This window comes from Chlorocebus sabaeus, chromosome 21 (genome assembly GCF_047675955.1).
Source record: "Chlorocebus sabaeus isolate Y175 chromosome 21, mChlSab1.0.hap1, whole genome shotgun sequence".
NCBI lineage: Eukaryota > Metazoa > Chordata > Mammalia > Primates > Cercopithecidae > Chlorocebus > Chlorocebus sabaeus.
Genome location: NC_132924.1, coordinates 105,258,045 through 105,270,584, shown reverse-complemented (window position 1 = coordinate 105,270,584; position 12,540 = coordinate 105,258,045). Strand labels below are relative to the sequence as shown.

Below are 12,540 nucleotides of genomic sequence, written 5' to 3'. Positions count from 1 at the left end.
CCACACTCCAACTAGCCTTGCTTCAGGTAATTTTTCATAAGTGTTTCGTGAGCAGACCAGTGATCCAAACAAAATTTCAAACTCATGATGAAACTGGATGAGGGTAAAATAAAGAATTGCACAGAGTGGGCAGGGAGCCAGTCTTATATTTGGGATTGAGGAAAGTGAGGCAAAGAGGAAACTGTCATGCATGGTATTTCCATGGTGCTGTAGTTTCACACTCTGATACTTTAAAGCAAAGAAGCTAGGGGCAAGCCTAAAGTAGTTTTACCTGCATGCATTCCCCTGTGTAATAAATTACTTTCTTAAGAGACAAGTGCAATCATGACAGGTTAGGGAGTTCTGTGCCAGCCACGTTGTATCTCAAGGCCCTGCAAACCATGGAGTGGCACTAGAGGCTGGCAAGTTCATAAATAACCCTCCCAGTCTATTGCATTTTTAATCACGGTGTGCACCATGATCACTAATGGCACTTGCTTACGGGACAAAGCCCCAGTATTTATCTTGTTTTAATTATATTAGAAAGCAGTGATATTCAATTAACCAACTAATCAAGCAAGCCAATCAATACTGGTCCTGGCAGGATTCTCCATTGCCCGGCTTATTGTTCTGGGTGGCAGTGCGTGCGTTAGAGTCAGATGGAGTTAACTCTTGATGGCCAAGGTCCTGCTGCTGAGAAGTAGGCAGGAGCAAGGAAGCCAGAATTCATCTCTCAGACATGGGCAGAAACCCCACGGGTTCTTTCCTTTGCTTTATTACGGTGAGGACTTGCAAGAGCCTCCATTTGGTTTGAGGTGTTATTTGTTCTACACAGTACGCTCATTTTCCAAATACATATAAAAAACAATTTCCCTGCATTCCGAGGATTGAAGAGCCGAGATTCCATATCATATAATAAACCAATGGCAGAGCTCTAAGTTTTGAGCTGACAGAGAATCTAAATACCATGAGATGAGGGCATGATGTTTCCAAGGATTGCCATGTGGTTCCCAGCTCCACCATGTAGCTTAACAGCAGTAGATCACCCTAAAAAGCCTCTACCATGATTATTTGGGGCATATGTGTCTAGATTCATGATAAGCTGGAAGATGTACTAAGTCAAGGTCAGAGCTGGTCTAGAGCTGAGGGCTCTGTGAGCTGGGCACACCACCTCCCCATTCACATGTGTCCAAGGACACCTGGTTTTAAGACTGTGTGGTTGGTTGTCCAAGGCTGGGAAGTGGTTGTTGACCAGAGAGGAAAGTGTTCCCCTTGGGCTATGCTCTTTATTCTTCATCCTCATCAGGCTCCTCCTACAGACACACCTGAACATAAACACGTGCATAACAACCCCACTTCCCAAGGTGAACCGATGACTGACATTTGCTCAGGGTTTCCTAGTTACCTGATTATTTTTCCTCACTTAAGAGGCAAGAGATAGTGTGAATTTGCTCCTGGATGCTCCTAACTTGGGTGGTTATGTATTAATCAGACCCCAAGCCTTGTGATGGTTTCATGAATTCCTACCCTTCACAGAGCTGAAGGTCTCAACTGAAACCTCTGTAGATGGTCTGCTGCTAGATGGGGATGGCATTGGAAAAGGAGAAACTATCCAGATAAGATGGGATTCAAGGATGCCCACCATTAGCTCACAACTCCCTAGCAAGTAGCATGGCCCATACACAAGATTAATCCCTTTGAAGCCCACTTTATTCCAAAATGGAAGTAGTTCTGTTTGATGACCAGACTGTACCCTAGAAATGTCTTTTCAAATGTATTAAAGCTCTCAAGGCATCCTTGGATGGAAAGTAGAAATCACTTGGTGCAGCCAGGTCGATGCTTATGCAGAAAGCCAGTAAGCATGTTGCTGGTTGGAGAAACCACCCAAGTTCTCAAGCTCTTGCACCTCTGTGGGCAGCTGACTCCCTGATACTTCAGATAAGCTAAGACTCAAAATCTAATTCCTGAAGTGCAGCTATCTGAATCCAAGTGAGTATGTGGAAAAAATGAGACATTTCACAGAGAGATAGATTAAAAGGAAAAGAATCTTAAGACTGCTATAGTTTCCAAACATTTGATGAGCTTCAATTCATTAAGTTTCGTAGGCTTGTTAATTTCCTAAGAGCAAATGGGGCCCTAATGTCAGACAACAATCAGTAATTTGAAGGGAGTGAAAAAGAATAAGAAGTAAAACAGTCATTACCTAGCACAATGTTTAATCAAAAGACACTAGGAACTTTCAACTTTACAATAATGTTTTAAAAGGTTGGAGATTTCAAATGCACACAGTCTTTGACTCTGGCTGGCAGGCTGGAAAAATGGACATAGTTGTGATAATTGATTGTGATGGATTTTTAAAGTTCAGCTCACCCTCCTCCCCACACACCCAAACACACAGACACATACACCACACATATACACACACACACGCTTATCCCAAACCTTCTCTTTTTCCCTAGAGCTGGATTTAGTTTGGGTTCCAGCCCAGTGAACATAGGGAAACAAGGCTTTATCATGGGATTTGATGTCTGCTGAGCCACACATTGATACTGAGTCAACTTTTTCTTGATTCTGAGCCATTTTAGAACTCCTCTTTTCTAATGACTTTTTCTTATTCCCACCCATCCCTTTTCATGGTAGTTAGGACCTGTGTGCACCTCTGTTTCCCCTGTTCTTCAGCATTAAGGGTGTGACCATGTGGTCTGTGGATTCCCCAAGCCCTTTAGGACCCCAATCCTGCACTGGCTGCTGGCTTCTAGATAACTGCCCAGAATATTAGTACCCATGTGTGTGGCTGGTAGGGTCATAGTGCACAGTACCTGCAGCTGAGCCCTGTCCTATTCTTCAGGGACTACCCAGGTTCACATGTACATCTGCTAGGGTCTGTATATACTCGCTTCTGCTACACAGAGTATTCAGTTTGAGATTCAGAGATTCATAAATACCTAGGAAGGACCCCACTGATCTTGTCTGCCTGAATCCTGGCTCAATTCTTTGCCCAGGACTGAAAATGACCCCAATCCTGTCTTCTTGCTATTCTTCTGCCACCTGATCCTTCCCACACACACCCTGCATATTGCTACCCAATTCCTAATTGTTCGATTCATGATGCCAATTGACCACTCAATTGAATGAATGAATAATGGTTCCAAAGGCTTCTCTTCAATTTTTAAGGTGCTGCATTGCCTGACCTGACCAATATAGCACAGTACTTAGCCTGGGATAGACACCCAGCAAATGCTTGATAATTGGTGAGCAAAATAGTGTTTTTTAGAGTGTGGAAACAACCTGTTTCAATCTAGATGCTTTAGAATGCTTTTGAAACCTGGACAATCAGGCAGGACCCAGCTGACCCCAAAGCACAATTCAAACTCAACACCCAGAGTTTCTCAAAGTTATGAACCTGGTATATGGTGTGGTTGGGACTTAAACCCAGGTCTCTTCAGCGCTCTTCCCACTCACTGTACCTAACCGCTTCCTGTGGCCTGCCATTGCTTATTGCATTTGTCGTCGTTTAAAAGCCGATTTTATCTACTTCTGGGATCCAGTTTCTCTATTAGCATTAAAAGGGAAAGACAGGGCTGGGCTCAGTGGCTCACGCCTATAGTCCCAGCTCTTTGGGAGGCTGAGGCAGATCACTTGAGGTCAGGAATCTGAAACCAGCCTGTCCAACATGGTGAAACCCCACCTCTACTAAAAGTACAAAAATTAGGTGGATGTGATAGCAGGTGCCTGTAATCCCAACTACTTGGGAGGCTAAGGCGGGAGGATCACTTGAGCCCAGGAGGTGGAGGTTGCAGTGAGCCGAGATTGCACCATTGCACTCCAGGCTGAGTGACACAGTGAGACTCTGTCTAAATAAACAAATAAACAAACAACAACAACAACAACAAAACAACAGCAACAACAACAAAAAAAACCCAGGGAGGACAGATAGTATTTCCCAGAGCCAAATGATACCTAAAGAGCAGGTGGGGTAGCTCAGGGCATTAGGAGCCCAGCATGGCCTGTGGTTTAGGTGGTGTTATAAAGCCTGCTCACCCTGTGTATAGCAGAGGTAGCAGAGTGGCCACAAAAGCAAGCGCTGCCTACTTTTAAGTGTCTCTGCAAACCAGGGCATATGAGGCCTCATTTGCAGAAAAAAATGAGTTAGGTGTAAGTTGGGGAAATTCAAGGTCAAAGCCAGGTTTGGACTGAATTATTAGGTACTACCCCCCAAGTCCCACACCAGACAGTTGACCCCACAATCATTTCTGGGCCCTGCGGGCTGCATCTCCCTAAAGATAAAAGCAATTTTAGTACCTGCTGCAGAGAACGTAGAGGGAGCAAACTCCAGGGGAGAGGGTTCTGATGGGATATGGATTCCTTCATAACAATTACCACAAGCACCAGAGCTTTCAATTTAATTAAACCAATTCTTCAGCTTTGGGATCCATCTCTGGGCTCAGTTGCTTTTCTTCTTTCTTTTCATTCTTTCTTTTTTATAATGTTCTTGCTTCTTCAGTCTTGTATCTGAGTGCAGCAGGATATCTGAAATAATGACGAGCGGATGAACAAAAAAAAAAGGAAAAATGATTTCTCTTCTGGTGCCTTAATGGAAGGCAGTGAAAGAACTGAATCAAGAAGTTAATAGTTACTATCATTTATGCACCCTAGAAAGCTTGATACAGGCGAACTCTAAATTATCTTTGCTAATAGTACAGTGGTAGCAAATGAAATGATGCCATGGATCTGTTTAGTACTTGCTATTTCCCAAGCGATTTTCCACATAATCTCTCATTGAACCTACCGAGCAACTCCTTGAAGTTGGCACCATTATCTCATGTGACAGATGAGAAAGGTTAAATTACTTCTCAAAAATCACCCAGCCGATATGTGGCAGTCAGCTCTCAAATCCAGGCCTTTTGATTTTGAGTCCAATGCCCCATAAACAATCCTAAAATCTCGTCTGGGGTGTTACTTTTAATTTTCTCCTCCACAAAATCAATGCACACAATGGACAATTTGGTAGGTTTTAAGTGTCAGCTCCACTCCATCTTCTAGCTATGGGTAAAGGCTTCCAAACCAGAACTAGTGCGTGACAAGTTCTTAGAACAACCCAGGTAGGGTTTCTTACCCCTACTTTACAGTGAAGAAGCTGAGACTCGGAGACACTCGTAACTCAGCCCAGGCATGTCTCTAGTAAGTGGTAGGCTGCTGCCCCAGCCTGCTCTGATGGGATGCCATGGGGCTGCTGGCTTGCAGGGTAGAAGTGCTGCAGACACTTGCCTCCTGGTAAGCCCGTGCAGGGTGGTGGTGTGTGTGGATGGGATGGCCAGAACACATTTGGAATGGCCAGTCCTGCAGTCCCCACCCCACTAGTGGTGGGCCAGCCACGCCAGGTTCCTTTCCACAGAGGTGTTCCCCTTTCGCATCTCTGCGAACTCGGTGGATATGAGGGAGAACAGGAAAGTTGTGGGTACCCAGGGGAGAAGCTCAGCCTCCCACTCTCATCTGGACTTGTGTTTTCCTCAGTGGTCCTGTGCAGGCTGCCTGGATGTAAGGCTCAGGGGTCCAGACTTAACAGAAAGCACTGGAAGCTTACGAGGTGTCACATGCCGTAAGGAAGTGAGGCTTCGACTGCACTAGTAAAAGAAATTGGTTCCACTTAGCCACCCAGTATTTGTGGCTTACCGCCCCCAGCTGTATCCAAGCCTTGGGTTGTGGTGTTATGCAGAGTTGTGTGAACTTGAACCACTGACCTTAGGGAGTCATGAGTGACAAGTGGTCTCTAGGGTCTGGCAGTCTGCTGATGCTTTGACCCCTTAGACCCAGCATCTCCGCCTTCCTCCCCAGCCTCCCCACTGAGCTCAAGCCAGCAGAGGAACTCTCCCTTCCCCCGAAACGCCATCTGAAGCAGATGGTGCCTCTCTCCTTAGTGCACATAAGGAATAACCCTAACAACAATATTAATTGATCAGTTAATTAATTTAAAATTCTCATTGCCATGGGAACCCGACATGTACATAACACTGTGCTGTCTCCTAGTAAGTGGGCTGGGAGAGGCAGGCTCACCCCATTTGTCTGTACCACCAGCTCTTTCCTACATGCAGCCATGGGGCCACCTTGAAGGACAGTCCCACTCCCCTCTTTACCCCCTCCAAGGAAAGGGGAAAAAGTCCATCAAGGTTTGCTGTCAAAGGGTCCACTGAAAATCAAGTTACAACCAGCAAAATGTGTTTGAGAGCATCTGGGCTCCAATCCATCAGCCCAGGACATCGTTAATAACCCACAGCCTCATGACGGAGATGAATATTGGAGCAGGGAGCAGAGGGGTGGCAGCCCCTGAGCATCAAGGCGGAGGGAGAGAGTGACTTATGAGCTTGGGTCCAGGTATAACCTTCTCCCAACCACCAAGCCGGGCCAGCATGATTTATTGATACAGTAAACAGATTTTTATAATTAAAATTGATTTTCAGTTTTAGCCTGGTCTGGAAGGGCTGGGTCAAGTTCAAGAAGGGAAAGGGGGGCAACCCAGAGAAAGGAAGGGAAATGTACTCTCAATTTCCCATGTATCTTGGATTGTTAGAGCAAGAAGGAGCCTCTCATTTTACAGATGAGAAAACAGCAGCCCTGAGAGGTTGATCTATTTGGTCAACCTCTGCTGGTGAAGTAAGGCAGAGCTGAGATTGGTTTTGGGTCTCCTGGATCTCTGAGATACACTCATTTCCCTGGGACTGTGTGTGTAGGTGCTCACAGAGCCACAGTATACTGTTGTGCAGGTTGCTCACTGCACAAGGACTCCTCGCTAAGGGGCTGAGTAGGGGCTGAAATCTAGCCATGTCTTGTGTGCTAGGGCGGAGTGGCTGCTACCCAGAGGATGTGCTCAAAGGCACCATCTGGAACTGTTTCTTTTGGTGGACTGCTAGAGACTGGCCAGCAGCTGCCCGGGTCCTCAAGGGCTGTGCCTATCTGACCCACTCCCTTCATTCAGTGCCTGGGGGCTATGCTGGGGATGTTTACTGACAGCCCCAGTGGGCTTTGCTGCGGACAGTGTAAATACCTTGGGGTGTGCTGTGTCCAGCCCAGTGTCCTTCATCAGGCAGAGTACTGGTGACACTGGCAGTGGCAGACACTAATTGATAAATAGTGCGGGTGTGTCTGCATATTCACACACAGATGGACCTGGGCACATCTGGATTACACTGGTGCTGCTGGCACTCCCACATGTGCACACACTGCTCTTGCCCAGTCCCTGCAGGAAAAGCACAGCTAGGAGAGAGAAAGTGAGTTTGTGTCCATTGCCAAATTTCACTGAGCAACCTTTTTCTGTTCCAGCCCACCGCGGGCATCGCAGCCACAGGGCTGTGCGTCCTCCCCCACCTCTGGCTCTCCACATTGGGTCCCTCAGCTTTTGCAGCATCCCCAGTACTGGTGGCAGTTCTGCTCCTTCCCCTTCTTCCACGTCCCCTGGGCATGTCAGATTTGGCTGTATGAGAGCAAGGAAAGACATTTGAATGTAGGTGTATTCATTAAGGGAATGATAAAAGAGTAGTATACTGCCTGTTTTCTAACTTAGTATTTTTGAATAGACTATTTTTTAGAGCAGTTTTAGGTTCACAGCAAATTTGAGCAGAAAGAGGTCCTATAGACCCCCTGCCTCCTCCCACTGTCCCCCCACAATCAACATCCCCAACTGGGCGCTCCCTTTGTTACAATCAATGAACCTACATTGGCATATCATTATCACCCAGAGTCCACAGTTTTCGGTTGTACATTCTATGGGTTTGTACATTCTATGGGTTTGGACAAATAAAGCTATCCACCATTATGATATCATATGGAGTAGTTTCACTGCCCTAAAAATCCTCTGTGCTCTGCCCATTCATCCCTTTCCACTCCGCCAACCCTGTCCAACCCCTGAAAACCACTGATTTTTTTTTTTTTTTTTAACTTTTATTTTAGGTTCAACACTTATATGTGCAGGTTTGTTGCATGGTAAATCGCATGTGGCTGAAGTTTGGTGTACAAATGATCCCATCTCCCAGGTAGTGAGCATAGTACCAGATAGGTAGTTTTTCAACCTTCAGCCCCTTTTCATCCTCCCCACTCTAATAGTCCCTAGTGTCTCTTGTTCCCATCTTTATCTTTATGCTCACATGTGTGCTCACTGTTTTGTTCTCACCTATTAGTGAGAGCATGCAGTATTTGGTTTTCTGTTCCTGCATTAATTTGCTTAGGATAATGGCCTCCAGTTGCATCCACGTTGCTATAAAAAGCATGATCTCATTCTTTGTTATGGATACATAGTACTCCATGGTATCTATATACCCCATTTTCTTTATCCAGTCTTCTGTTGATGGGCATCCAGGTTGATTCCATGTCTTTGCTATTGTGAGTAGTATTTCAATAAACATACGAGTGCAGGTCTTTTTGGTAGAACAATTTATTTTCCTTTGGGTTGATACCTAGTAATGGGATTGCTAGGTTGAATGGTAGTTCTGTTTTAAGTTCTTTGAGAAATCTCCAAACTGTTTTCCGCAGGGGCTGAACTAATTTATACTCCCACCAATAGTGCATCGGTGTCCCTTCTTCTCCACAACCTCACCATCTGTTATTTTTTGTCTTTTTAATAATAGCCTTTCTGACAGGTATGAGATTATATCTCATTGAACCACAGACCTTTTTACTATCTCCATAGTTTTTGCCTTTTCCAGGTCATATAGTTTCCAGGTCATATAGTTGGAATAACATAATGTAGGCTTTCCAGATTGGCTTCTTTCATTTAATAATATGCATTTTAGGTTCCTCTATATCTCCTCATGGCTTGATAGCTCATTTCTTCTTAGAGCTGAGTAATATTCCATTGTCTGGATGTACCACACCATTTATTTATCCATTCACCTACTGAAGGGCGTCTTGTTCACTTCCAAGTGTTTTCAATTATGAATAACATTGCTGTAAACATCTGTGCGCAGGTCTCATTTGATAGGTAGTGGATGGACCACCCCTCACTATAGAAGAACCAAGATGCTCAAAGGCTTCAGTGAGTCCAGTCTGGCTGGAGGGCCTTGGAAATGCACACCTTATCCCACAGGTGCCAAGCCCTGGAGGTTTGAAGGGAATACCATGGGCTGGTTTTCTTTTGCTTTTCTTTTTTTCTTTTTGTTTGACTTGGAGTTTTGCTCTTGTTGCCCAGGCTGGAGTGCAGTGGCACGATCTTGGCTCACTGCAACCTCTATCTCCTGGGTTCAAGTGATTATCCTGCCTCAGCCTCCCAAGTAGCTGGGATTACAGGTGTGTGCCACCACACCCAGCTAGATGGGCTGGTTTTCTAAGCCGTGATCTCTGAGTGATCTTCCCAGCTGTACTGAGAAATAGGTCTGACCCTGCAGACTCTCTGTAGATGGAGGGTCCATCTGAGCTTTCTGTGCCATTCATTTAGGGTTCCCTAAGAACTCTAAACCCTGAAGTGGCTCCATACTGTCTGCTAGGGTGGAGGAGGGACCTCTTTAGAAGTGAAGTCACCAGGAGATGTAAAGAATGCTCCCAGCTCTTTGTTTTTGTAATTATGAATAGATTACCATGGCACACAAGCAATAAATTAGGACAACAGTACCAATAAACACAGTTTAATGTTGCGTCAAACCCTTTCATAAGTCATGTCTGATTATATTTAATGATGTTTTTCTTATTATTTTTCTTCAAATTGGGTGTAACTAGCAAACATATAGCATAAATGTCTGCATTGAGTGGTTATATCCAATGAAAGTTTGGGTTAGGCAGCTAAGTTTTCACCCAACTCTGGGATTCTTTGGTCATATAATTAGGTTAGTGCAGCCAACCTTTGCTTTCATAGTTATTTTTGTCTGCTTCCCAGGTGTTTTCTTGGATCTGGGGTCTGGATTGGTGTGGGTGGTTTCTCCAAGCATCACAAAGGTCTAAGCACAGCTCCTACAGAATCATGCACATGAGTATCACAGGGACACTGATCACAGGGGACAGGAAGGAGGAGAGTGGAGAGAAAGGAGAAAAGGCCAGCCCCAAAGGCAGGGGCTGTGGTCAGGCAGGGTCTCCTGCTCCTGGAGTCATTGGGAACACAGGACTTTCACTTCTGATCCTTGACTCTGCTCCCAAAAACAAACCTGCAGCAGCCACCGCCAGGAACGGCCTGACGCCAGCCCATTCATGCTGAAGTATGAGTGAGAGAGAGCCCACTAGGCAATTTTTGATAAAGAACGAAAGCAGGAAGAAGAAAAGGGAAAATCTAATGGGGTGCTGAGGCATGCAAAGTTAACCTTTCATACCCTGTGGTGTCACCAATGCCACCCTTTGCTCAGACCCCAACCCGCCTTTCATCGACGCAGCAGCTATTTGGTCTGCACTGCTTTCAGATTCCCTTCACTCCTTGAAGAAGTATTGGCCAGAGAAGCATCAGGGGTGGGGAGGCCCTCTCCAGGCTTTGCTGAGTCTCAGTGACCCGACATGAGGGCAGACCAGGGTGGCCTTCCAGGCCAGTGCTCTTGTAGAGAGTAGATGGACACTATGGGGTGGAACTTTCTCTCCAACTTTTCTGCCTTCAATGACCCCTTTCCAGCTACACCCTCCACCTCAGACAGCTGGCTTTATTAAGGCCCATGCTAGCCAAAGATGCCTTAGCATGTCAGTGGTTTTGCTGGATTCTCCCTTGGCAGGACCAGGGTGAATGGCACAGAAAGCTGAGATGACCCTTCCAATTCCTCCATCTACAGACAGTCTGCAAGGTCAGACTGATTCTTCAGCATAGCTGGAAATATCCCTCGGAAAACATGGGCCTAGGAACCCCATGGCCTTCCCTTCAAATCTACAGGGCCACAGCTGAGCATCTGACAGGGTCTCTGTGTCAGAACTAACGGCCCACTCAGTTCTAGCAGCCTGGGAGCCCTGTGAGGTTCAGGTTGTCCTGAAGAATTGGCCTACCTATGGGCTCCTGCTGCTCTGTGTCCCCAGACCATACCCTTGGCCCCAAGACAGGATGTGGATTCCCTACCAAGCTACAGGCAGCAGTTGCCTCAGGATGTGGCCAGCTCTGAAGTCTGCAGCCCCTGGAGCCAGTGAAACAATTCCATAATTGGTAAAGTCTCATGAAGTCAGACATACCAGCCCCTGCTGGGTTGGGCCAGGGTGACATTGCACCAACACACTGAGCGATTGTCTAGAATCCTGCCAGGCCCCAGATGATAGAGAGCCTTATTTGGAGATGTGTGTCACGTAGAAGGAGACAGACCTTGTGAGGGAAACATGTTGGCCAAAGAGTGATTATAAGATATATCTGAATGGAAATGCTCCAAGCCAAACTCTGCCTTCATCATTGTCCATGATGTTTGGGGCAACTTGCCTCTGCAACCAATTAGGCAGCTGCTGCTCATCACGGGGGAGCTACAGTCACCTGGCCCCTGCAAGCGAGGGGACTAGAGTGAAGAAAGGAGGCTGCACCATGCCTCAGAGCAGCCGTTGGTCACAGACACCTTGTGTTAGGGACCTGGCACTGCCACTCACTGGCTGTGTGACCTTGAGCAAGTCGCTTAACCCCTCCCAACCTGTGTCTTCATCTGTAAACTGGAGGCTGTCATCCCTGAGCTGGCTACCTCACCAGATTGTGGTCACAGGCAATCGTGGCTGTGAAATTGCTTATGAATGGGGAAGCCATGTACAGCTGTCCAGTGTCATCGCTATGCTTGTCCCCACCCTGTCCCTGTGCCCCATAGCCTTCCACCTGCCGTATTGCTCAGATTCCAGGGCAAAATGCATAATCCTCAAATCACTAACTCCTCTGCTCCCTATGGTCAAGGCCAGTTGTCCCAAACCCAGCCCGTTAACAGGGTCATGGGTGGGGGAATGAGCAGAGCAGTACAGGGCTTTGAGAAAATACAGATGCCCAGCTCCTGGGAATTTTGATTTTGCTGCTCAGAGCTTGGCCCAGGCATCAGCATTTTAAGGGTTCTACTGTTGATTCTGATGCTCAGTGAAGTTCAGAGTCAATTAACCTAGACTCCAAATTCCTGCCTTTCCCTCCTCCTTAGCACCTTGTAAGTGCCTTGATTCTCCCCTTAAACTGTGAGCATCCCTTAGGGGTGTCCCACAACTCAGCAAGCAGTGGCATGATAAGCTTGCCTGGGGAGGCACACAATCCAAACCAGCCCCCACTGTGCCCCAGACTCTGGTCCAAGTTAAGCTATATTCCCAGCAATATCCAAAGTAGGCTTAATGGAGGAGAAAAGCATTAGAAAATGAATTGCACGTATGGCATGCTACCTGCCCTGAATTGTCACATCCATTTTCTTGCTACTGACTCAGCCCTGTATCCTGCAGGTTTGTTTGCAAACTCAGCAAATGCCCCATGTTTAATTGTGTCTGGAGGCTGCATCCTCATGTCCCTGTCACAGCAGGGGTTGCTGGATTCTGTGCCAAATACCACCATGCTGGGCCTTACTGCCTGACCCTGGCCTTCCAGACGTGCCGTGCCAACTCATGTCCCAACATGCCAGTGCACAGCACGGCCTCTTGTGCTTGGCGAGGAGCCAGCATGATCTCCTATCCCAG

General features: G+C 46.6%; 1 protein-coding gene and 1 long non-coding RNA gene across 2 annotated transcripts in view; one reads left to right on the top strand and one right to left on the bottom strand.

The window, feature by feature from the left end:
* Positions 1-12,540, top strand: part of PLXNA4 (plexin A4) — a 449,849-nt gene that overhangs the window by 305,641 nt on the left and 131,668 nt on the right. The window lies entirely within an intron of this gene.
* Positions 4,296-7,877, bottom strand: LOC140709577 (uncharacterized). Its single transcript, XR_012090076.1, has 3 exons — positions 7,690-7,877; positions 7,022-7,230; positions 4,296-4,509 (listed from the first exon to the last, which is right to left on the bottom strand). It is a non-coding gene; the product is annotated as an uncharacterized lncRNA (long non-coding RNA).